Source organism: Mercenaria mercenaria, chromosome 11 (assembly GCF_021730395.1).
Source record: "Mercenaria mercenaria strain notata chromosome 11, MADL_Memer_1, whole genome shotgun sequence".
Taxonomy (NCBI): Eukaryota; Metazoa; Mollusca; class Bivalvia; order Venerida; family Veneridae; genus Mercenaria; species Mercenaria mercenaria.
The window spans coordinates 19,386,515-19,413,551 of record NC_069371.1 but is presented as its reverse complement, the minus strand read 5'-3'; the positions used below and the strand labels follow the sequence as shown (position 1 = coordinate 19,413,551).

Here is a 27,037-nt window from a genome sequence, read left to right as displayed (position 1 = left end):
CACCTCATGTGGACTTAAACATCAAACTGTCAGCTGGTAAGGGATGCTGCTAACCCCTGCTGTAAAATCTTGACCTGTAGCCCCACACCATTTCCCCTAACAACAAAGGGACCAGGACTTCTGCCCATGACTACAGTACCAACACAGAGAACACAAAGTAATGCATTGGCAAAAATTCCTATGATATTGTAATTAAAATGATTCCAGAACTCCTTTTTAGCTCACCTGTCACAAAGTGACAAGGTGAGCTTTTGTGATCGCGCAGCGTCCGTCGTCCGTCCGTGCGTAAACTTTTGCTTGTGACCACTCTAGAGGTCACATTTTTCATGGGGTCTTTATGAAAATTGGTCAGAATGTTCACCTTGATGATATCTAGGTCAAGTTCGAAACTGGGTCACGTGCGGTCAAAAACTAGGTCAGTAGGTCTAAATATAGAAAAACCTTGTGACCTCTCTAGAGGCAATATATTTCGCAAGATCTTCATGAAAATTGGTCAGAATGTTCAACTTGATGATACCTAGGTCAAGTTCGAAACTGGGTTACGTGCCATCAAAAACTAGGTCAGTAGGTCAAATAATAGAAAAACCTTGTGACCACTCTAGAGGTCACATTTTTCATGGGGTCTTTATGAAAATTGGTCAGAATGTTCACCTTGATGATATCTAGGTCAAGTTCGAAACTGGGTCACGTGTGGTCAAAAACTAGGTCAGTAGATCTAAAAATAGAAAAACCTTGTGACCTCTCTAGAGGCCATATATTTCACAAGATCTTCATGAAAATTGGTCAGAATGTTCACCTTGATGATATCTAGGTCAAGTTTGAAACTGGGTCACGTGCCATAAAAAACTAGGTCGTTAGGTCAAATAATAGAAAAACCTTGTGACCTCTTTGAAGGCCATATTTTTCATGGGATCTGTATGAAAGTTGGTCTGAATGTTCATCTTAATGATATCTAGGTCAAGTTTGAAACTGGGTCATGTGCGGAGAAAAAGTAGGTCAGTAGGTCTAAAAATAGAAAAACCTTGTGACCTCTCTAGAGGCCATACTTATGAATGGATCTTCATAAAAATTGGTCAGAATGTTCATCTTGATGAGATTTAGGTCAAGTTTGAAACTGGGTCACGTGCCTTCAAAAAGTAGGTCAGTAGGTCAGATAATGAAAAAAACCTTTTGACCTCTCTAGAGGCCATATTTTTCATGGGATGTGTATGAAATTTGGTCTGAATGTTTATCTTGATGATATATAGGTCAGGTTTGAAACTGGGTCAACTGAGATCAAAAACTAGGTCAGTAGGTCTTAAAATAGAAAAACCTTGTGACCTCTCTAGAGGCCATACCCTTGAATGGATCTTCATGAAAATTGGTCAGAATGTTCATCTTGATGATATCTAGGTGAAGTTTGAAACTGGGTCACGTGCCTTCAAAAACTAGGTCAGTAGGTCAGATAATAAGAAAACTCTTTTGACCTCTCTAGAGGCCATATTTTTCAATAGATCTTCATGAAAATTGGTCTGAATGTTCATCTTGATGATATCTAGGTCAGTTTTGAAACTGGGTCACATGCGGTCAAAAACTAGGCAAGTAGGTATAAAAATAGAAAAACCTTGTGACCTCTCTAGAGGCCATATTTTTCATGAGATCTTCATTAGTGAGAATGTTCACCTTGATGATATCTAGGTCAAATTCAAAACGGACATACTCAAAACTGGGTCATGTGGGAACAGGTGAGCGATTCAGGACCATCATGGTCCTCTTGTTTATGAATATTAATTGTAATTACAAACTTGGAAAAACTTTTTGAACTGGCAATTATGAGATAATATTATTATAAAAGTCACGTTTACTTACAAAAAATAGTATCTTCAGTTGTTTCAGAAGTGTGTTTACATACCTAATGACAAGTTTGTGTTTCTCATTTAGTTAATTGAACATATAGTCAAGATTGACATAATATGATGTAATAAGCAATATCGGCCTTTTTCATTCCCTGCCACGAGTGTTTAGGGGATTATAGGAATGGTCTCCTGCTGTCCGTCTGTTCGTCCCTAACACTTTCATGTCTGCTCCATATCTCGTAAACCCCTAGAAGGATTTTCATGAAACTTGGGTCAAATGATCACCTCAAAATGATGTGCAGAACTCATGAGTCAGCCATGTTGACTCAAGGTCAAGGGCACAGCTTAAGGTCATAGGTTTTAGCCTTCCATTTCATGTCTGCTCTGTATCTCCTAAAGCCCTTGAAGGAATTTTATAAAACTTTGGTCAAATGATTGCCTCATCATGACAATGTGCAGAGCTTATGAGTCAGCTGTGGCAGCCCAAGGTCAAGGTCACAACTTAGGGTCAGAGGTTTGAACCTTCCATTTTGCTCTGTGTCTCCTTAACCCCTTGAAGGATTTTCATGAAACTTGGGTCAAATGATTACCTTATCAAGACGATGTGCAAAACATGAGTCAGCCATGTTGGCCAAAGGTCAAGGTCACAGCTCAGGGTTATAGGTTTTAGCCTTCCATTTCGTGTCCACTCTATATCTTCTAAATCCCTTGAAGGAATTTTATAAAACTTGGGTTAAATGATTGCCTCATTAAGACAATGTGCAGAGCTTATGAGTCAGCTGTGATGGCCCAAGGTCAAGGTCACAACTTAGGGTCAAAGGTTTGAGCCTTCCATTTTGCTCTGTATCTCCTAAACCCCTTGAAAGATTTCATGAAATTTGGGTCAGATGATTACCTTATCAAGACAGTGTGCAGAACTCATGAGTCAGTCATGTTGGCTCAACGTCAAGGTCAAGGTCACAATTTCAGATCAATGCTTTGAGCCTTCTATTTTGTGTTCACTCTGTATCTCCTAAAACCCTTAAAGGATTTTCATCATACTTGTGTCAAATAATCACCTTATCGAGAACTATGATTCAGCCATGTCAACTCAAGGTCACAACTCGACGTCAAAGGTTTGAGCTGTCTGTCTCCTAAACACCTTGAAGAATTTTTAATGAAACTTGGGTCAAATGATCACCTCATCAAGACTATGTGAAGAATGCATGAGTCAGCCATGTCAGTTAAAGATCAAGGTCATAGCTAAAGGTCAAAGGTTTACCCTTTCACTATCCATAACAGTGGCAGGGGACTTAGCTGTCTTTCAGACTGCCTTGTATATAATAAAATGTCAGGGACTTATGCAATATATATATGAAAAATTGAGATGGTGTAGTATGTGACATTAGTTGACAGACATGTGCAGTTATGATATTTAATAAATTTTATGATCAAGTTGTTTATCAGTTGTACCAGTTTTCCAGCTCTGCCTGCAGTATGTACGTTGGTACCTAGCCCAAGTGGCCCGTTATGCTGCAAGGAACCAAACTGTATTTTTAGCTCCACTATTTGGAGAATAGGGGTGCTTTTCTACTCGCCCTTGCATTGGCATGAGCTTTCTGGTTAAATTTTTTTTAAAGCTTTGATTTTCTTTGTTACTATTGCTTATATATTACACGTCAAGATCAAGGCCACCAAGGTGTTATACTTGGGTTAGTTTTACTGCCAAATCGCCAAAATGTGGAGTGCGCTGTCTTGGGGACAGCTCTTGTTACCCATGTTACCCATACAGCCGATGATACCACTGCCTTCATTACACCACCAATTTTACCAACAGGTGTTGTTACTGATGCGTGACCGTCTCTGCCTACAGGATAACAGTATATCCTTTATCTTTACAACCATCAGAAATAACAATTTCCCTGGCTGGTTTCACTGTTAGTATGCAGTAAGGGTTTCAACACCTTCAGGATCCACATTCTTCCCACCATCACTGTCAACTATATCATCAACACCAGAATGTAAGTTTTGTGAATATGTTCTATATAGGCAACATTTTCAGTGACATTTTTAGCTTTACTATACAAAGTATATTGATAGCTATATTTTGCCGTCCTTCCACCTTTATACCTTAGTTATAGTTTTGATGCATGTGATGGATTTGCTTCAAACTTAGAAATTAATCCTCATCATCACCCACATCATGTGGCACAAGGGCTATAACTCTTGACCAATATTTGATGAATTACCGCTGCCCTTTTACATAGAATTTCAGGTTAAAGTTATTGTGCACTTTCACTCTATCTCAGTTTTTATTAAATAGATTTGATTCAAAGTTAAAATGGTTGTTCCACATCATCACCCATTTGACACAACATAACTCTGGCACCAATATCTTTAATGTTGCAACTTCAAATAGATTCATGAAAACTAAAAAAGGACAAGCTGTAATTGTACATTATCAGTTTGTTACATTAACTGTACAACACAACCTTGCTATGCTCTGCAGACATATGGTTTTAGTTTGTCAATGATGTATTACACGAGGTTTCTGACGTAACCCTTGAATACGGTACAAAATGCTACTAATTTTTATTAAAACTGTATAGGGACCCTTCCACAGTCTCGTGAATTTACTACTTGGCCGACTACTTGGCAGACTTACCTTTGTGGGTTATTATACCACACCTGATGACCTACATCATACTGTTGTATGTAAGTATCAAGGTCACATTTTTTTTTCATGACCTCACTAGAAACTTTAAGGTTGTACCTAGCATATTCATGTGTTTTTACTATTCTACTTTCCAAGGCATTTACATAATCAGAACCATATTTTATTCTCGTTTCAGCATTTTCTAATTCAGGCTGTCCAAAGACAAGATCAATTGGGAGCTTTATTTCAGAGCCATAGACCATAGATGCAGGTGTGACACCAATGGCTTCATGTACAGAACTACAATGGGCCATGAAACATAAAGGTACATACTTGTCCCAGTCATTTCTGTGCTCAGACACAAATATAGACTGGCATCAGTCGTTAGAGTCATTACCTGTAAAGCACTTAGCCATAAAATCCTCTCTGATACCACTTTCTCATAAAATTTACAATATCTCTAGCCTCTGTCTGTTGAGATGAGCCACAGTAAAAGGGAGCTACAGAAAATTTGATATTTATTTAAAAAAATAAATAAATAAAATAAATAAATGGGAAATGTTTAATCTCAACAGACTGTGTAAGTCTAACACAAACACTGTTAGCATGTCGAGAATACTTCTGTTTACACGCACAATAAAACCTGAACTCTGCAGTCAAAATGGGGTATTTTTAGTCTTTTGAATACCTAGAAGTTTACATAACTCTTGAAACAACTTTGACTCAGATGGCGCTCCTTGATCAGGATGAATAGAAAGGGGTATGCCAATAGGTAAGGGTAGATTTCTCGGAAGCACAGAGCACCAAAAACACAGCCACAGAGCCACGCATTTACATAGTAGGCCCACAACAAAAAGAAGCTGTAATAGAAAAATATTTCAGACGGGTTGCTTCAAACATCCAACAAGTACATATTAATATAAGCTTAATATTGATAAAGGGGAAGGAATTGGTAACGGGCAAAATGGGGTTGGGGGTGGGGGAGGAATCCGAAGGGGAAAGTTGAAGAAGGACGAATATATAAGGGAATGCCATGTTCTTTAAAAGCAGTCGCACTACAACGTGAATCACTATAGCACAGACACTCATGTACCAAAGATAAACACACAACGACGATCAACTGAAGAACAGAAAAACGAACAAGCAACACATAAGAAAACCTTGAAAATACATTTTCAGTTAACACGTTAGCGACTGTAACTGTTTCTGAATTCAGTAATGGCACTGCTTCTGTCCATTTCATACAATAATCTGATATTACCATTCAAAACTGATTATTGTTCACAGTTTTGCCAAGTGGGCCTACAAAATCTATAGCTATTCTTTCCCATTTAGCACCTTAGGTGAACTGTTTCATAGGGGCATTAAATTTAGTTTTTGGTATTTTTTGAGCTGCACATACACAACATTTTCTACAACCACTTCTCCACTGCATCACGCACACCTTAAAAGAAAAAATTCTGTTATTCTTTTCAGGGTTTTCTTCACACCTAGATGTGAACTGGTTGGAGAGTCGTGAGATTCAGACAATATAAACTCGGTCACCCTAAGCACCCCTTATTTCTACAATGAAATAATCGATATGAATAAACAGCCTAAGGTCAACCATCGCGGTCAAGTTGGGACTACTATGTTAATCACCACTTGGGTTATTTGATATAAAGTCATTAATTATGAAGAAAAATCTGTTTTGCAGCCTTGATTGATAAAGATTGATAAAGATACATGTTTACAGTTGAACTTGCCTTTCTATCAACCTGTATTAAGAAGTTGCTTGACTGAAGGAGCCAGTCAGCTTTCTTTCTAAACTTGACTTCTGTTCTAATATCAATTAAACTGCCACCTGTCTTAAGCAGATAGATTGTGTTGTACCCTTTGTTGACTGCTTAACACAGGTTTGACTGTACTATTATCAGATTTCAGGTGTGCAGTGTTCCCGATTGTTCCACTCCAGTGTACTATGCAGGGAAATGTGTCAGGTATTATGTTGCTTCTGTCCTGTCTGTGTCTTCAGTAAGGCCAACACCATTTTCTCCGCTGGTATCCCAGGCACCAAAGGGTATTCTGGCCCAACACCAAATAGCTATTCCAGCCCAATTCCTGGATATTCCAGCCCAACACCTGGTTCAACAGCAAGACCATCCTGAAGCCCAGCACCAAGTGTGGGAAGCCCATTGTTGGACCAAAAATTGAAGCCTTCTTTGCAAATATAGGTAAATATTACTTCTTACCTAAAAAAGAATAAATCTGTTCCTATATTTTATTAGTTAATAAAAAATGGGCAGGAGTTTGGATGCATCATAATTAAATCCCAAGTGCATAGCACAAGTGATTTAATTATTGCATCAGAACGACTGTCCATATTGTATTAACTGATAAAATTATTGGAATATGCTTATTATTTCGATTCTAACAACACAGATTATTCGCATTTTACAGTACTACATTTTCAGTGTAATATGTCATTCGGATCACATGCTGTTACAATTTACGCCCATGGTTAAAAAGTTTTGCATAGCAAACCAAACTTTTAGAAACTTGTTTTTATGCCCCCAAAGGGAGGCATATAGTTTTTGAACCGTCTGTCAGTCTGTCCGCAATTTTCGTGTCCGGTCCATATCTTTGTCATCAATGGATGGATTTTCAAATAACGTGGCATGAATGTGTACCACACTAAGACGACGTGTTGCGCGCAAGACCCAGGTCCGTAGCTCAAAAGTCAAGGTCACACTTAGACGTTAAAGGATAGTGCATTGATGGGCATGTCTGGTCCATATCTTTATCATCCATGGATGGATTTTCAAATAACTTGGCATGAATGTGTACCACAGTAAGACGACGTGTTGGTCGCGCGCAAGACACGGGTCCGTAGCTCAAAGGTCAAGGTCACACTTAGATGTTAAAGGATAGTGCATTGATGGGCAAGTACGGTCCATATCTTTGTCATCGATGGATGGATTTTCAAATAACTTGGCATGAATGTGTACCACAGTAAGACGACATGTCGCGTGCAAGACCCAGGTTCGTAGCTCAAAGGTCAAGGTCACACTTAGACGTTAAAGTCATTTTTCATGATAGTGCATTGATGGGCGTGTCTGGTCCATATCTTTGTCATTCATGCATGGATTTTAAAATAACTACGCATGAAAGTGTGGCACAGTAAGACGACGTGTCGCGCGCAAGACCCAGCTCTGTAGGTCAAAGGTCCTAAACTCTAACATCGGCCATAACTATTCATTCAAAGTGCCATCGGAGGCATGTGTCATCATATGGAGACAGCTCTTGTTTTAACATAATTTTGAGAAGAAATTATAAACTAATAATCAAACAGCTCACAAACTATTTATCAACAGAATCATCAACTTTTGTTACTTGACCCAGTGTTGGGAGCTTAACTTTTGTATGATGTCACATCATTATGACATTATACTTTGTCATTCTTTTATGACATCACTGCACATAAGTCAGTTCGACATTGTATCATAATAAAGTTTTTGAAATGTTGGTTACAATCGTTTGGTGCTGGATGTATGTAATGGAACAGAAGTAGAATCTCTTATGTTACAATCATAGGGGTAAAATGTAATACTATCAGCCAACCATATTTTATCAAAGATTCGTATATAGGCTGTTTGTTATATCTTTATATAGCAATTAATTTGTGTCGTGTTAGAATGGTACATAAAGTAGCTGGGGACCACCTTGTATAATTAAAAAAATCAAGAAGTAGAAAGGACTGTCAGAATAAAAGATTCTCTATATCTATAAATTCTCTTGTACCATGTGATATTTTGAGCGAAAAAAACCCAATAAAACTATAAACTCATTCAGCTATACCTAGAAAGTTGTGCTTCAGAACTTGTCATTTTTTTGTGGGGGTGGGGGGTATCCAATTAAAAACTTATGAAAACACATAGGATCATGAAACAGCGAAGAAAGATTATTTGTTCTATTCAGGTTACTGTGAGTATAAGGGCTCCCAGTACAAACAGGATGCTACTTGGGAAAATGGCTGTCCGTGCGTCTGTACATGCATTGATGAAAACAGTGTACAGTACCAGTGCCAGGAAAAGTAAATACTTAAAGTAACAGCCTTTTATGCTTCTTCAAAATTTCGATGTAGGGGGACATAATGTGCTGAGTATTAATGGTGTATACACACAGTCAATACTAAAGCAGTAAGTTTAATTTGTACCAAAGCTGTTTGAGTAACTAACAGTTTCTCAACATTGAAAGTTTTGGAAAGAAAACAAGATAAGCAGCCCTGTCAAACTTTGGACAAAAGTTATGATAGTTCTGTCTAGTACTGTCTAGTTTTTAAACAGTTGACTAGTTACTGGCATGTACTAATTAAAAGTTGGGCAATGAAAAAAGAAGTTAAAAATTGTAATGATCCTAAAATATAAACCAATTACTTGACAGGTGCCCATGATATGTGGATCCACAGCCATACTGTAAGATGGTTCAGAATCCTGCCACCAAGTGCTGCATGAAACCCTCATGCAATGCTTGTTCACAAACACCTACACCACAGACATACACACCAGGTAAATATTCTGGTTAAGTCCAGGCATTTCTCTAAAGTGATAGGTTTTGATGCAAACATTCGTGTTTTCATGACATGATAATGTTTGTAAGAAAAGGATCCAAAAACCAATGCTTTACATTTTGTAGTAAATATTTAGCTAGACTATTTGAAGAATAACTAGAGCTGTCTTTCTCACCATGGTGTTGGCATCGGCGTCACACCTTGGTGAAGTGTTTTTGAACCAGTCCACATTTTGACAAAACCTTTTGAGATAAGGATTTGAAACTTTCAACACTTGTGCACCATTACCTTGTCCAGTTTTAGGTAAGAGAGCATAACTTAATCAAGGATTTTGGCTGAATTATGGCCCCTTTGAGCTTATAAATCTTGGTTAAGTTTTTCGTACTAGTTAAAATTTTGTGTAAACTGTCTGACATACGGCTTAGAAACTTTTATCATTCTTGTCTGGGACCAATACTATTCATATTGTATGTCAATGACCTTCCACTTCACACAGGCAAATCATCAATTGACATTTTTGTAGATGAAAGAACAATATCTGCCTTGGATAGATCAATAGTGGAAGTACACAGTACACTACAGGCTGACATAAACACTATTAAAAAATGGTGCACTGATAACTCAGTGCTTCATAATGCATCAAAAACAAAAGCTATGTACATCACTACCTCCTATAACAACAATAAAATAACAAATTACACAACCTGTAATACCGGTACTGTTCAAATGCAGGGTGAAGTACTTTCATACTTATTCACGTAGAAACTTTTAGGAGTACATGTTGACAAACATCTAAACTCGAAGTATCAGACTGAACAAACCATGAAAAAATACAATACATATTTATATCTTCTCTTATGAATAAAATCTTTCCTGAACTTACACTCCTGATTTTTCAGTGCCTATATTTTGCCACATTTTGATTATTGCTGTACTTCCATCAATTCTTCGAATAGTCGATCGCATTGATTTTAAGGTTCAACTTTGACATTGGCTTACTTCTCTTACAAGGCCACATTTTGGGTGTATAATTAGTCACTCCTGTGACAGCCCTAGTTTTTTCTGTGAATAAATAAATATAATTAGAATGATTGAAAGTAGTATAAAGAATGCACTTTGATATTTTGGTACCAAATATTTGCAGATGTATGTGTATACAAAGAAGTACATACCAGGAAGGACAATTGTGGTATTATGGCTGTAACAATGTTTGTATGGCAAATGTAACAAAAACATATACACATATAAACAAAGGTAAGTTGTATGTGCTCATTAGTCTGTTTTGTCAGAGTTTCATTTTTTTTATAAAATTAAACCAAATACTGTATAATTAATTTCTCATATCTGACATGGCTTTCAGCTGCCACAAGACAGACCTTAAATGATCTTATATATTTATGACACTGCAGATTTGCAATGCATGCTACTATCCAACAAGGCTGTGTACTGGTTCCTGACCCAAAAGATCCCTCGTGCTGCTGGGTACCAAGTTGTTTGATCCCTCTGAAACAAACCATTGGTATAGTGGTTGCTCCTGAATCTACTGGGACCATAGCAGGTAAATTGTATGATTGTTGGAATAAAGTAGTTGTCTAACTATGTTAACAGTATTCTTATAGAGAATCAGTATGTCCGTTTTGCAGTAGAAAAGTACAGGGACTATTTTATTCCTCCCTTTTATGCTTGTTTTTGTTTCTTACTACAATTTTCATTTATACAAGAGAAGTCAGGCCAGCAGTTCTTACTTAAAGAAATGGTTATAGTGTTTTTATATATTTGGTTAATAATTTTATAACTTTTCACCAGGGAAGAAAAGGGGAGCATTTAATAATTTTCTTTATACTTTAGTAGTATTACCTGAATATTGTACATGGAAAACCCATGCAGACATTTTGAAACATTTCAGAAATGAGACCAAAATCATCTGTTGGAACTGGCACTGCATCAAACAAAGCAGCTGCGTTAAACATAAATATTACTGACTTTCATGGTTCTGTCTTTAATTTTTGAAAAGTAGATGTACCATCTGATGGTCCTTTTGTATGTCCATATGTCTGCCTGTCAGTCTATCATATTTCTTGTTCACAGTATAACCCAATAACAATATGAGGTGTTGACTTTAAACTTGTTTATCATTTAGATCAAAGTTTTGTTTTATAAAAAAAGTCTGGGAATACTGTAGAAGACTAGATTTTTATATTCATATGTAAATTGTAATATGACATAGTAATGTGAATCTGCTGAAAATAATACTATAAATCAAGTACTACCCTTAGCATCAATGACTCCAGTACCAGGGCTGACTCAAGCAATTCCTGTGGACCTTAGCTCATGCCTGTCGCCTACTGGCAGTCCGTGTATGGAAGTTATTATAACGTTTTATGAGCTTTGGTTTGTCAGTTTGTCGGTCTGTCTGTCCGTTGATTTTAATGGTTTCCAGACAAGAACTACTGAAAGGTTTGACAGATTTACACAGGCGTAACACCATAAAATATAGGTCATGTTCGATATTTAGGTCACTAGGTCAAATGTCAAGGTTACAATGAGCAGGAACTGTTAAATGATTTCTGGATGATAACTTGAAAATGCTTAGGTCTAGAATCATTAATTTTGGTACACTTGTATAACATTATACAATTATTGACTCTTGAGCCATTGGATATGATGTGATATTCACTGGAAGATGGCAATATTGACCGAGGCGATGTCCAATGGCTCAGGAGTCAATAACTGTTTTATTATATGTGTTCAGGTATATAAATAAGTAACAAGTATTTGCTGCAACATATTTAATGTTTGAAAGTAGCAATAACTGTGCGAAAATGTAATAACGATTAATTAAATGAAGACACTTAAATTTCTTGGAATCATTCAGTGTGTATACAGTTTTTGGTTGCGGGTTTATCCTGCTACCAAAGTTAAGTTTATTTCTGACAATCATGTAGCATCTTTATTTGATTCCAGATCACATCCAAAGGAATTTGTTCATGTGCTACACAAAGTAGTCCCATTCATGAACAGTGCGGAAGAATTATCAATGATCAAGCAGTTCTTATTCATCCTCTATCCATTCACACTGGCCATTTAGATTATATAAGATCTGTCAATGATTAGGTATTCCAGCCTGTGGTTACATCACTGACTTCCAGCTGTTCATGTAAGGTCAGGCAGAGTTTATCTTAGATATGAGGCACATTAGTATTTGTTTCTTATTCTTGTATATTTATAGATTGGCATTTAAAATGAAAATAACTCTAGCAAAACCCGCAACCACCAGACATCTCAAGGCTTTGATTTAAGTTATCGCTGAAATATATTGTAGCAAGCAAATTATGATTGGCTAGAGTAACACCTGTAGCTGGATTTTCAATTGTTTATATTGTAACTACAGCTACATGTCAGTTCAACTTCCATTCTATTTTTAGAAAGTAATGTTTAATGGGGAAAACCCACTAACCAGTAAACATGAAATATATTTTGAAAGATGATGAGCGGTTTCGGCCAATGAAATTCAGGTTATTTTTAGAACATATAATAAGATAAAATACAGGTCAAGTTTGATTTTGAGGTCAGTAGGTCAAGGGTTAAGGTCACAGTGACCCAGAACAGTTCAATCATTTCTGGAAAATAACTTGTGTACGCTTGGGCCTAGGATCACGAAATTTAATAAGGAGGTTGATCATGACTAGTAGATGACCTGTATTGATTTTGAGGTTTGTCTTTCTTTTGTGACAAGGCTGTATTCGTCACTCCTGTGACAGCTCTACTTTATTTTTCATTACAGAAAGCTATGTGTTGTCATTTTAGGACAGGAGCTTGCTGTAACATCGAACATAATTATGATGTTTTTTTTTCTTCAGGTTGTATATACAAAGGAATGCTTGTGTATCAGGGACAGATAATTGATGACGGTTATGATTATTCATCGGAATGCCTTGATAATACAGATGAGATAAAAGGTATGTTTTAGCCAGTGTTTATCATGAGCTTTTTAGCTAATTTGAGCCAAAGGCTCATGGTGAGCTATAAGTATCGATGAACTTCCGTTGTCTGTATGTCATCCGCCTGTCAGTTCACATTAGTATGTTTACAATTCTGGAGGCAACCTAATCAAACTTAAGTCACAATGTTTTTGGTCACAAGACCTCGAATGAGTACCATTATGGGCTAGATCGGATTTGTATATCCAGAGTTATGTGCCATTGATTGACAAAATTTGCTATATTTCACTTTGTTTACACTCCAGCACCTTCATTTTTTCACCAGTCCTAACCATATTTATAAATATAGAATGTTTATGACTTCAGTATGTCAGAAAAGTCCAATTTTGAGCAGAACTGGAGTAGTAGGATCAAAGATGAGTGCCCTTGAAAATTGCTATATTTTGCCTTGGTTACACTGTAGTCCTTTCATTTCAATTCAGGTCATATTTACACACAATGTCTATAACTATAAGATCTTGGGTAACTTTGGTTATGAAATCAATCAGACTAGTAGGACCAGAGTTATGCGCCCTTGAGTTACAAAACTTGCTTTATTTCACAGTGTTTTCCCTTTTACCATGTCCATTTTAGTTCTAATTAATATTTATATAGTATGTGTATAACTTTAAGATCATGGTAAACTTTGATGTTTGGCTTGATTGGACACCAGAGTTTTGGGCCCTTGAATTTCAAATATTGCTTCATTTTAAATTGTTTAGCATTTCCATTTTTAGCTTGACTTTGACGTATAAGGAGAGCTATCCTATTCCACCCTGTGTTGGCCATAACCCTGTAACCAGTATTTCATGATTTATCTCCCTTTTCCACTTAGAATTTCAGGTTAAAGTTTTGATGCACTTCCACTCTATCTCTGTTATTACTGAATGGATCTGATTCAAACTTAAAATACTTGTTCAACATCATCACCCACATCTAATGCCCCTTTACATAGAAACTAAGGTTACTTTTGATGCATTTTCACTATATCTCAGTTATTACAGTATAATTACTTAATGCATTTGATTCAGACTTGTGGTAGTTGTTCCACATCATCATCCACATCATATGACACAAGGTGCGTAAGTCTTACACCAATATTTTATGAATTATGCCCCCTTTTTGTTTAGAATTATACTTATATGGTGTTTTGATACATTTTATCTCTTATTACTTAATATTTCTGACATATACTCAAGCTATCTTCATCCACCATCGGAGTCATAAAACACTTGAGTGACAGCTCCAGTTTCCTCTGAATCATGTGCCCAGTTTCAGTATCTGGCATCAAAACAGTTGAGCACGCTGTCTCCTATGACAGCTCTAGTTTATGTATTTTGACCAATCTCTACCTAGTAAGGATTTTTGTGTGGACTTACATTGTTTTAGTTAAAGATTAACTTCCCTTAATTGTTACTATAAATAACTTATATTGTAACTTTTTTTATAATTGACTGTAGGGAAAAACCAAGACCACTTTTCTGTGGAACAACATAGATGGTACTTTCAAATTTTAGGTGTATTTTAAGGTATCTCTGCCTGGTAAGGAGTTTTTATGTGGATTTAGGAAAACAAAAGAATTACAATAATTACTAAACAACCACAAAATTAAATTTCCATTTGCAAATACAGATGATAGAGTAAAGAAATTTGCTGTGAAGGTTAACTCTATAACAACAGGAGTGCCAGATGTCCACTGCTTCCACCTTCATCTTGTCCTTGGAGAGCTGACCCTGCGCACTCGTGTTATTTGATATCAGATCGTAACATTGGTAAAACTCCTGCTACAGTCTATCCACTAGGATACAGCTAGTAAACAATAAATCCAATCATTAAACCAACACCAGTAACTGGTGGCTACATCATTGTTGGTGGACTGGTACCATATCAGACTGGTTCTGGCTTCGAAGGATCAACATGTTCCAAGAAGATCCATATGTCACTAGCTTCCAACAGGACAATGCAGCATTGCAAAGGCACACTCTGATTTATAATTTTCTGCAGAGTTTGCTTCTATACATACTTCACTGAAATATTCTGCCTTGAAGGTTTTCAGTTTCAAGATATTTTCCTAGTTTTATAGAAATCTTTGTTTTAGGAAGCCATTCAGCTTTAATGGTTCTTACCATACTAGTGTTAAACCTAGGTCCAAAGTTACAAAAACTTAAGTTAATGATGGTGCAGGCTTTCTGTTGGTCAATTACAAATTTATCATGTGGATTTTGCAATTTTCAGCTGCTTGTATATAAAATGGTCAAGTCTACAAATAAGGGGCTACATCATCAGGACAGATGGGTGTAAATATAATTGTGAATGTATAGATGTATTGGTGGACAGTACAAGTGTACAGAAAGGTATGGCAAAGAGATTTTGAAATTTCAGTTTGTTTACATGGTGTATGTGTAAACAAAATTCTATTAATGATAATGTACTGAAAAGCAATTAATCTCGTGGCAGTCAGATTTCAAGGTTTTATCCAAAAATACTATTTTATGGAGATATAAATTTGTGGAGAAGAAGTTTTTAAGATCAAATGAATAAAAATGTTTTTGGTTTGTATATTGCTAAAACTACAAAATCCACTAAAAATGAGTCCTTTATGAATGTTAAGGGCTCCATAATATCTGTTAACAGTTACTTCAGAAACTTAAAAATGAAACTACTTCTGTATGTAATTCCAGAGTTATTGTTACCGTTTGAAGTCCGTCGTGTGTCATGTTTGTAAAAAAATCTTCTTCAGAACCACTGGGCAGATTTACACCAAACTTCACAGGAATGATTCTTGTGTGGCCCCATTTCAGAATTGCCCAAAGAATTTAATTCTATGAAGAACTCTGGTTGCCATGGCAACATTAAGGAAAGACTTTAAAATCATCTTGTCAGAAACTCTTAGCTTGATTTCAAAAATATTTTGTAGACATGATCTCTAGGTGACCCTCTACCAAAATTGCCTAAGTCATTCTGTTTTGGTAAAAAACATGCCTGCCATGGGGCAGGGCTTATTTTCCCTATATGGCTATATTGTAAAATTCAAAAATCTTCTTCAAAACAACTGGGCAGAATTTCACTAAACTTCACAGAAATGATCCTTGGGTGCCCCTTTATCAAAATTGCCCAAAGAATTGAAATCCATGCAGAACCAAATGGAAAAACTTAAAAATCTTCTTGTTTAAAACCACGGTAGCTAGGGCTTTGATATTAGGTATGTGGCATCATCTAATAGTACTATACCAAATTATTTCAAATTATCCCCCTAGGGTCAAATATAGCCCCGCCCTAGGGGTCATATGGTTAACATAAATTTATATAGGAAAAACTCTGAAAGTAGGTAGGTTTTTGACATTTGGTATGTGGCATCATCTAATAGTCCTATACCAAATTATTTCAAATTATCCCCCTAGGATCAAATATGGCCCCGCCCTGGGAGTCATATGGTTAACATAGACTTATATAGGAAAAACTCTGAAAATCTTCATGTCCAAAACCACAGGGCTTAGGGCTTTGATATTTTGTACGTAATGCCATTTAGTTGTGTTCTACTAAGATTGTTCAAATTATCCCCCAGGGTTAAATATCACCCCGCCCCACAGTGCCTAGGGCTTTGATATTTGGTATGTAGCATCATCTATTGGTCCTTTGCCAAGCTTGTTCAATTTATCTGCCTAGGGTCAAATATTGCCTCGCTCAGGCCAGGGACACATGGTTTATATAGACTTGAATAGGAGAAAACTTTAAAAATCTTCTTGTCTGAAACTACAAGCCCTAGGACTTTGATGTTTTGTATATAGCATTGCCTTATGGTCCTCTACCAAAATTATTAAAATTATTACCCTTGGATGAAAAGAGGCCCTTCTCTGGGGGTCCATAGTTTTGCATATACTTATGTAGGAAAAACTTTAAAAAAATATTCTTGTCTGAAACTGGAATGCCCAGGCTTTTGATATTTGCTATGTTGCATTACCTAGTGCTCTACCAAGATTATTCAAATAATGCCCTTTAGTGGAAAAGAGGCCCCACCCAGGGTGTCCCAAGTTTTACATAGACTTATATAGGAAAAAAAGTTTTAAAATCTTGTCTGAAAGTTCCTAGGCCTAGGCTTTGATACTTGATATGTATCATTGCCTGGTTGATTTCTAACAAGAGTGTTAGAATTTTGCCCCTGGGACGAAAAAAGGGGCCCAACCCTGACCTACTTTCTTGTATTTAGCTCACCTGTCACATAGTGACAGGGTGAGACAGGGATAGTTTTTGTGATCACCCTTCTGTCATTCGTCCATCCACAGTTTCCTTGTGAACACAATAAGAGACCACATTATGTATTTGATTTTTATCAAACTTACACACAACTTGTATGGATATAATATCTCTGTTCTTTTCGAAAACTGGCCAGATACCGTCATGGGTTACAGAGTTTTGGTCCCTTAAAGAGCCAAAATTTTCTGTTCTGGCTTTTGCAGCTCTATAAAGACTTCATTTTGCAATAAACTTTAATAACACTTGCACACAACTTGTATTGGCATAATATCTTAGTTCCTTTTTAAAAACTGGCCATGTCCCATATTGGGTTGCAGAGTTATCGCCCCTTAAAGGGCCAAACTTTGCTATTTTTGGCTTGTGGACATGGTGGAGACAACATTTTGCAATCGACTATAATCAAACTTGCACATAACTTGTATTGGAAATAATATTTCAGTTCCTTTTTTAAAACTGGCCAGATCCCTTAATAATGGGTTCCAGAGTTATGGCCCTTTAACTTGGCCCCTTAAAGGGCCTAAATTTTCTATTTTGGCTTTTGCAGCTATATGGAGACTTCATTTACAGGTTAATTTGATACAAATTTACAAGTAACTTCAACAATAATAAATCTTGGATTCCATGATGAATCTTTCAGATCCAGTCATAGGTTCTGGAGTTACTGCCAGGGATTGACCCCTGAAAGAGCCAAAATTTGGTAATTTTTACCTTGAGAACATGATAGAAGTGACATTTCATATTTGGTTTTAACCACACTTACACACAACTTATGTCACAATAAGATCTCAGTTCTTTTTGAAAACTGGCTAGATTTCATCATAGGTTCTAGAGTTACTGCCCCTGAAAGCGGCAGTTTTTTTTCTATTTTGGTCCTTTCAGCCATATAGAGGTTTCATTTATGCTTTGATTTGAAACTAACTTGCACAGAATGATTATCATGATGATCTCTAGGCTTGGATCGAAACTGGGTCATGTCAGGTCAAAAACTAGGTCATCAGGTCAAATCAAAGAAAAAGCTTGTTAACAACCTAGAGGCAAAATATAAGACCCTATCTTCTTGAAACTTGGTCAGAATGTTTATCTTGATGATTCCTAGGCCAAGATTGAAACTGGGTCATATTGGGTCAAAAACTAGGTAACCCAGTCAAATCAAAGGAAATTCTTGTTAACACTCTTGTTCATTTGATGTGCATGAAACATGGTTAGATTGTTTGTCTGCATCATATGAATTTTATCTGGGTCACAAGGGGTCAGAAACTAGGTCACCAGGTCAAATCGAATGATAAGCTTGTTTACACCCTAGGGGGCACATTTTTGATTATATCTTCATAAAATTTGGCGAGAGTGTTTGTTATCATGAAGTCTTGGAAGATTTTAAATCTGAATCACATGGGCCAAAACTAGGGCACTAGTTCAAATCATTGGAAAAGCTTGTATACACTCTAGAAACCACGTCTCCATGAAATCACTAGGCAAACTATGTTTAACTGTTATGGTGTGTTACACAGGTGAGCAACCTAGGGCCATCTTGGCCCTATTGTTAATCTTTTAGCTGCATTTTTAGCTCACCTGTCACAAAGTGACAAGGTGAGCTTTTGTGATCACGCAGTGTCCGTCGTCCGTCCGTCCGTCCGTGCGTAAACATTTGCTTGTGACCACTCTAGAGGACACATTTTTCATGGGATCCTTATGAAAATTGGTCAGAATGTTCACCTTGATGATATCTAGGTCAGTTTCGAAACTGGGTCATATGCGTTCAAAAACTAGGTCAGTAGGTCTAAAAATAGAAAAACCTTGTGACCTCTCTAGAGGCCATATTTTTCAATGGATCTTTATGAAAATTGGTGAAAATGTTCACCTTCATAATATCTAGGTCAAGTTCGAAACTGGGTCAACTGCAATCAAAAACTAGGTCAGTAGGTCAAATAATAGAAAATCCTTGTGACCTCTCTTGAGGCCATATTTTTCAATGGATCTTCATGAAAATTGGGTAGAAGGTTCATCTTGATAATATTTAGGTGAAGCTTGAAACTGGATTAACTGCGGTCCAAAACTAGGTCAGTAGGTCAGATAATAGAAAATCCTTGTGACCTCTCTTGAGGTCATATTTTTCATGGATTTGCATGAAAATTGTTGATGATATCTAGGTCAAGTTCGAAACTGGGTCACGTCCTCTCCAAAACTAGGTCAGTAGGTCAAATAATAGAAAAACCTTGTGACCTCTGAAGAGGCCGTATTTTTCATGGGATCTGCATGAAACTTAATCAGAATGTTCATCTTGATGATATCTAGGTCAAGTTTGAAACTGGGCCAACTGCGGTCAGAAACTAGGTCAGTAGGTCAAATAAAAGAAAATCATTGTGACCTCTCTAGAGGTCATATGTTTAATGGGATCTGCGTGAAAATTGGTCAGAATGTTCATCTTGATGATATCTAGGTCAAGTTCGAAAATGGGTCACGTCCGGTCCAAAACTAGGTCAGTAGGTCAAATAATAGAAAAACCTTGTGAGCTCTCTAGAGGTCATATTTTTCAAGGGATCTGCATAAGAATTGGGCAGAAGGTTCATCTTGATAATATATAGGTCAAGTTTGAAACTGGGTCACATGCGGTCAAAACCTAGGTCAGTAGGTCAAATAATAGAAAATCCTTGTGACCTCTCTTGAGGTCATATTTTTCATGGGATCTGCATGAAAATTGGTCTGAATGTTCATCTTGATGATATCTAGGTCAAGTTCGAAACTGGGTCACGTCCGCTCCAAAACTAGGTCAGTAGGTCAAATAATAGAAAAACCTTGTGACCTCTGTAGAGGCCGTAATTTTCATGGGATCTGCATGAAAATTGATCAGAATGTTCATCTTGATGATATCTAGGTCAGGTTTGAAACTGGGTCAACTGCGGTCAAAAACTAGGTCAGTAGGTCAAATAAAAGAAAATCCTTGTGACCTCTCTAGAGGTCATATTTTTCATGGGATCTGAATGAAAATTGGTCAGAATGTTCTTGATGATATCTAGGTCAAGTTCGAAACTGGGTCATGTTCGGTCCAAAACTAGGTCAGTAGGTCAAATAATAGAAAAACCTTGTGAGCTCTCTAGAGGTCATATTTTTCATGGGATCTGCATAAAAATTGGGCAGAAGGTTCATCTTGATAATATCTAGGTCAAGTTTGAAACTGGGTCACATGCGGTCAAAAACTAGGTCAGTAGATCAGAAAAACCTTTTGACCACTCTAGAGGCCATATTTTTCATGGGATCTGTATGAAAGTTGGTCTGAATGTTCAACTTGATGATATCTAGGTAGAGTTTGAAACCGGGTCAACTGCGGTCAAAAACTAGGTCACTAGGTCTAAACGTAGAAAAACCTTTTGACCTCTCTAGAGGCCATATTTTTCAATGGATCTTCATGAAAATTGGTGAGAATGTTAACCTTGATGATATCTAGGTCAAGTTCGAAAGTTGGTTATGTGCGGTCAAAAACTAGGTCAGTAGGTCTAAAAATAGAAAAACCTTGTGACCTCTCTAAAGGCCATATTTTTCATGAGATCTTCATGAAAATTGGTGAGAATGTTCACCTTGATGATATCTAGGTCAAGTAAAAAACTGGATCACATGCCTTTAAAAACTAGGTCATTATGTAAAATAATAGCAAAACCTTGTGACCTCTCTAGTTTGATCTTCTTGTCCTTAAGTGCAATGATAACAGGTGAGCGATATAGGGCCATTTTGGCCCTCTTGTTTCAAGTCAACCCCTGTTAGTTTGGACCCCAAAACTTCTTTTTTTAAGTTATATCTACTGTACAAGCAGAATATTGGAACCAGACATCAAAACAAAACATTTGTGAAAAATTCATATGAATGATTTTTTTGTCACAATATTTGAAAAATTCATGATTCATTCACATATGTCATGATTAAAAACTCAGGCCTCTGGCCATCATGATAAGATTACCACAAATCTAAACTCAAAACTATTTCATTTGCCTACAAAGGATACAAAACTAAAATTTATTTCACATATATATATATCAAATACATGTAAATGTAAATAAATGTAAATGAAATGGGAGTAGCCAGGATTCGAACTAGGGGCCTTCACCTCCGTAGGAAAGTGCCTTAACCCTCTCAACCACTGTGTCCACCATAGCAATTGTTTTTTCTACAGTGTAAGATTCAGCCAGATTAAGAAATAAATTAACTATTAGACAGACATATTGATTTGCTGAATGCCAACCTACTTCCGTTTTCAATGGCAAAATTAATGTTGAAAAATTAATCCAGGAATCCATGACACTTTTCTCAGAAATCTATGTCTTAAGATCATCTTGCATCCCAGGGCAGGAGTTTTTTAACATCAGTAATAGTCTTAGTTTTTTTTTCAGGTGTGCTGTATGTGACCTTGACATGCCTTGCTGCAACCTTGACACTTCTTGCTGCAACCTTGACACCCCTTGCTGCGACCTTGACACTCCTGCAAAGTTGTTTTCCTGCATGTATCCACACACATGAAGTGCTAGCGGCTAATGAAGAACTATGGTCTCATACTGATGCTTATCCATATTTTGTTTAGAATACTTACCTCTTTATACGAGTTCAATGTATTTGGATGTGTTCATTCAAAAGAATGTGATTCAAATGATTAAATAATGGGTCAGTAAGAATCTTATGTCAAAGAGTTTATTAGTGGATCTCCTTCACTTTCTTCTTTTTTCCCTGTATTTATATCGTATTGTTGAATTACAATACATTTTGGATACATGAGTGAGTGAGTTGGGTTTTACGGCAAATCAACACAATATATAGAGATATATATCTATAGCCAAACTTGGCGATATATGACCATTTTGTGTTGATTCACCGTAAAACCCAACTCACTCCTATATGTTCGCTTTCAAAGCCTATAGCAATTAGAGAAACTGTTAGCGAACAGCATGGATCCTGACCAGACTGGTCGGATCCATGCAGGTCGCAAACCCACTATGTTGGTTTTTTCATGGCATGGCTCATATGTTGTATGTAATGAATTAAATGGTTGTATAATATTAAATTATTTAAGTATATTTTTTAAACACATTTTTGACATAGTTAACTTGTACGGAATACTTTACATAAAAATTATAAATGTTTTTCAGCTGTAATTGTTTTTTCAGTAAAATAGAACTATATATACATCCTTTCATATTAAAATGTGAAGCAAAATATATAATTCCATTCACCTGCTTTAAACATACTTATTTTGAGGTCTTTATGTTGCAAAAGGCATTATGTGAATATATAAAGGGCATTTTGTTTGTTTCAGTGTAAGATATAAATATTTTTGACAAGTGAATACCAGAGGCAGTATTTTCATGAATGGCACGGCTGCATGTGAAAATGTAAAACATAGTGTTCATGTGTGAAAGATATTTAGATTTTACATGTAAAGCAATTTTTCTGTATATGTTTTGACAAAATTTACCCATTTTATAGTTTCTTACCAGTGAAAACTACAAATATGTTTACTGTGAAAATACCAGATATATTTCAATAACTCACTAAAATCTTGTAATTTATTTTGATCTTACACTTAAACACACAAAATTTATGTTTTTGTTTGGCTACAAGACACCTATTTAGAAAAAAAGATAATTGAGCCACACCATGAGAAAACCAACATCCGCACAGTCTGTTCAGGATCATGCTGTTCACTATTGGCTTCTCTAATTGCAATAGGCTTTGAAAGCGAACAGCATAGATCCGGTCCAGACTGCGCATCTGCGCAGTCTGGTCTGGATCCATGCTGGTCGCAAAGCCACTACGTTGGTTTTCTCATTACGCTGCTAATATTTTGTTAGCAGTCTTTCAATAATGGAACATCATTGTGTGGGTTGTTTGCCAACAGCTAAAATACTGCTGTATTCAGATATTGACCTCTTAAGGTTCATGATCTTTTTGTGAAAATGAAAGTTTTCAGATATTTTAACAAATTCTCATTGTGATACAAAATTTGTTCTACAGGTTTCTTGCAGCTTACACTTTCAGTCAAACTTTGTGGTCTACAGGTTTCTTGCAGCTTACACTATCAGTCAAACTTTGTGTTCTACAGGTTTCTTGCAGCTTACACTATCAGTCAAACTTTGTGTTCTACAGGTTTCTTGCAGCTTACACTATCAGTCAAACTTTGTGTTCTACAGGTTTCTTGCAGCTTACACTTTCAGTCAAATTTTGTGTTCTACAGGTTTCTTGCAGCTTACAATCGCAGTCAAACTTTGTGTGGTACAGGTTTCTTGCAGCTTACACTTTCAGTCAAACTTTGTGGTCTACAGGTTTCTTGCAGCTTACAATTACAGTCAATCATTGTGTTTTACAGGTTTCTTGCAGCTTACACATTCAGTCAAACTTTGTGTTCTACAGGTTTCTTGCAGCTTACAATTACAGTCAAACTTTGTGTTCTACAGGTTTCTTGCAGCTTACACTTTCAGTCAAACTTTGTGTTCTGCAGGTTTCTTGCAGCTTACAATTACAGTCAAACTTTGTGTTCTACAGGTTTCTTGCAGCTTACACTTTCAGTCAAACTTTGTGTGGTACAGGTTTCTTGCAGCTTACACTTTCAATCAAACTTTGTGTGGTACAGATTTCTTGCAGCTTACAATTGCAGTCAAACTTTGTGTTCTACATGTTTCTTGCAGCTTACACTGTCAGTCAAATTTTGTGTTCTACAGGTTTCTTGCAGCTTATACTTTCAGTCAAACTTTGTGTGATACAGGTTTCTTGCAGCTTACACTTTCAGTCAAACTTTGTGTGGTACAGATTTCTTGCAGCTTACAATTGCAGTCAAACTTTGTGTTCTACATGTTTCTTGCAGCTTACACTATCAGTCAAATTTTGTGTTCTACAGGTTTCTTGCAGCTTACACTTTCAGTCAAACTTTGTGGTCTACAGGTTTCTTGCAGCTTACAATTACAGTCAAACTTTGTGTTCTACAGGTTTCTTGCAGCTTACAGTTACAGTCAAACTTTGTGTTCTACAGTCAAACTTTGTGTACTACAGGTTTCTTGCAGCTTACACTTTCAGTCAAACTTTGTGTTCTACAGGTTTCTTCCAGACTGAAGTGTTTACATATTTATATGCCACTATGTTCTGGCGTGTTTGTTTCAGTGCCATCATGTAGGTGATATGTACTATATTTAAAAACTGCATATATAAACTTTGAATGAAAATTTTACATCTGATTTCTAAATCCAACCTTAGATGTTATTAAAAGTAACATTTTCACAGAAGTATCTACTTAATACTTTAATCAAAATTTACTGAATATCTGAAGATTCTGTTTTATGCAATGGGAGGTTTTTATAATAGCATATGGCCAGTCAATTGAGGTATCGAGCTAAAATGTAGTGCTGTAAAATGTGAAGAATTTGTGTGGTTAGAATCGAAATAATAAATATGTTCCAATAGTTTTATCAGTTAATTCAATATGGGCAGTCGTTTCGAATGTGAGTATTAAATCATGTGATACGCTCTCATAATTTAATTATTACACATCCAAACTCCTGCCCATATTTTATTTAATGATAAAATACAGGGACAAATTTATTATCCCCACACCAAAGGCGAAGGGGATATTAGAAATGCTCTCCCGCCGTGCGTGCGTGCGTCTGTCCGTGCGCCGGCAACGATCTTTGTCCGTGGCATAACTCCAAAAGTACTGGAGGGATTTTCTTCAAACTTCATACACTGATGGAGCACATTGGGAGGAAGTGCATTGTGCAAGAACAATAACTCTACCTTGCCTATTTTTTGAGTTATTCCCCTTTATCATATTTTCTTAAAAAATTTTGTCCGGACCATAACTCCAAAAGTACTGGAGGGATTTTCTTCAAACTTCATACACTGATAGAACGCATTGGGAGGAAGTGCAGTGTGCAAGAACAATAACTCTACCTTGCTTATTTTTTGAATTATTCCCCTTTATCATATTTTCTTAAAACATTTTGTCCGGAGCATAACCCCAAAAGTACTGGAGGGATTTTCTTCAAACTTCATACACTGATAGAACACATTGGGAGGAAGTGCAGTGTGCAAGAACAATATATCTACCTTGCCTATTTTTTGAGTTATTCCCCTTTATCATATTTTCTTTAAAAAAAATTGTCCGGAGCATATCTTCTTCATGCATGGAGGGATTTTGATATATCTTGGCACAAATATTTACCACAACGAGGCGGAGTGTCATGCGCAAGAACCAAGTCCCTAGGTCGAAGGTCAAGGTCACACTTAGAGGTCAAAAGATACAAGAATAAAAACCTTGTCCGGAGCATTTCTTCTTCATGCATAGAGGGATTTTGATATAACTTGGCACAAATGTTCACCACCACGAGACGGAGTGTCTTGCCCAAGATCCAGGTCACTAGGCCTAAGGTCAAGGTCACACCTAGAGGCCAAAGGTCAGATACAAGAATGACTTTGTCCGAAGCATTTCTTCTTCATGCATGGAGGGATTTTGATGTAACTTGGCACAATTATACACCATCATGAGACGAAGTATCATGCGCAGTTCCCTTCTTTAGAATTACTTCCCTTTATTGTTACTTTAAATAGCTTTTATTGTAACTTTTTCATTACTAGTTGTAGGGAAAAATCAAGACCACTTTTCTGTAATACAAAAAGCGTGCTTAATCCAATTTTGAGGTGTATTTTGACCAATCTCTACCTGATAAAGATTTTTGTGTGGACTTGCAATTTTTTTTTGGCACCCTTGTTCCCTGTTAGCTTTCCATTCCTTCTTTTTACCCCTGATGCAGACCACAATTAAACGGTTCTTCAAAGCTTTCCCCAAAATTAATACTTTCAGACACTAACTTGCCAGGAACTTTAGCCTTCAATTATAATATGCCCGGCGGGGGGATTAGCCATGTGTAACATGGCTCTTGTTATTTCTTAAATCTTAACTAATTTCATAGTAACAAATGAGCTTTTTTTTTTGGATGCAGCATATTTTTTTTTTGTATACACATTAAAATAACTAGATGTGAATGAAATCTAGTAATACAGACATTACAAGTTGTTAGCAAAATATATTTTTCATACAAGTGTGTAAATTTATTGTCAGTAACACAGTGTCATAGTTCTTACGTGAGAACAAATGTCTGTGTGAGCATAATGTCATAGTTCTTATGTGACTTCAAATGAAATCTCTACCTGATAAAGATTTTTGTGTGGAGTTGCAATTTTTTTTTTTTTTGAAGATTAACTTCCCTTAGTTGTTACTATAAATAACTTATATTGTAACATTTTTATAATTGACCCTAGGGAAAAAACAAGACCACTTTTCTGTGGTACAACATAGAAGTTACTCTCCAATTATAGGTGTATTTTATTATATATAAGGTATCTCTACCTGGTAAGGAGTTTTTTTGTGGACTTTAAAAAACAAAAGACTTACAATGATTACTAAACAACCACAAAATTAACATTCCATTTGCAAATACAGCTGCTAGAGTAAAGAAATTTGCTTTGACGGGCATATATTGTGACATTCTGGCACTCTTGTTCCCTGTTAGCTTTCCATTCCTTCTTTTTACAGTAGCCATATAGAAAAACATCATAGCTATACTGTTCATGAAAATTAATAAAATTTAGCAGTAAACCACCTCACTACTGACTTATTCTTTCTTTCACATCTTAAAACCCCTGATGCTGACCACAACTAAACGGTTCTTCAAAGCTTTCCCCAAAATTAATACTTTCTGACACTAACTTGCCAGGAACTTTAGCCTTCAATTATAATATGCCCGGCGGGGGGATT

General features: G+C 36.5%; 1 long non-coding RNA gene across 4 annotated transcripts; it reads left to right on the top strand.

The window, feature by feature from the left end:
• On the top strand, nucleotides 1–26,878 carry LOC123543446 (uncharacterized). 4 transcript variants are annotated; one of them, XR_008366287.1, is made up of 9 exons: nucleotides 1–157; nucleotides 4,667–4,795; nucleotides 6,387–6,683; nucleotides 8,893–9,017; nucleotides 10,164–10,273; nucleotides 10,429–10,577; nucleotides 12,880–12,978; nucleotides 15,235–15,353; nucleotides 21,633–26,878. It is a non-coding gene; the product is annotated as an uncharacterized LOC123543446 (long non-coding RNA). The 4 variants fall into 4 exon arrangements; XR_008366289.1 differs by lacking the exon at nucleotides 1–157 and adding an exon at nucleotides 3,678–3,835 and having other exon boundaries at nucleotides 6,394–6,683; XR_008366288.1 differs by lacking the exon at nucleotides 1–157 and adding an exon at nucleotides 3,678–3,835 and having other exon boundaries at nucleotides 12,912–12,978.
• The last annotated feature ends 159 nt before the right edge of the window (nucleotides 26,879–27,037 follow it).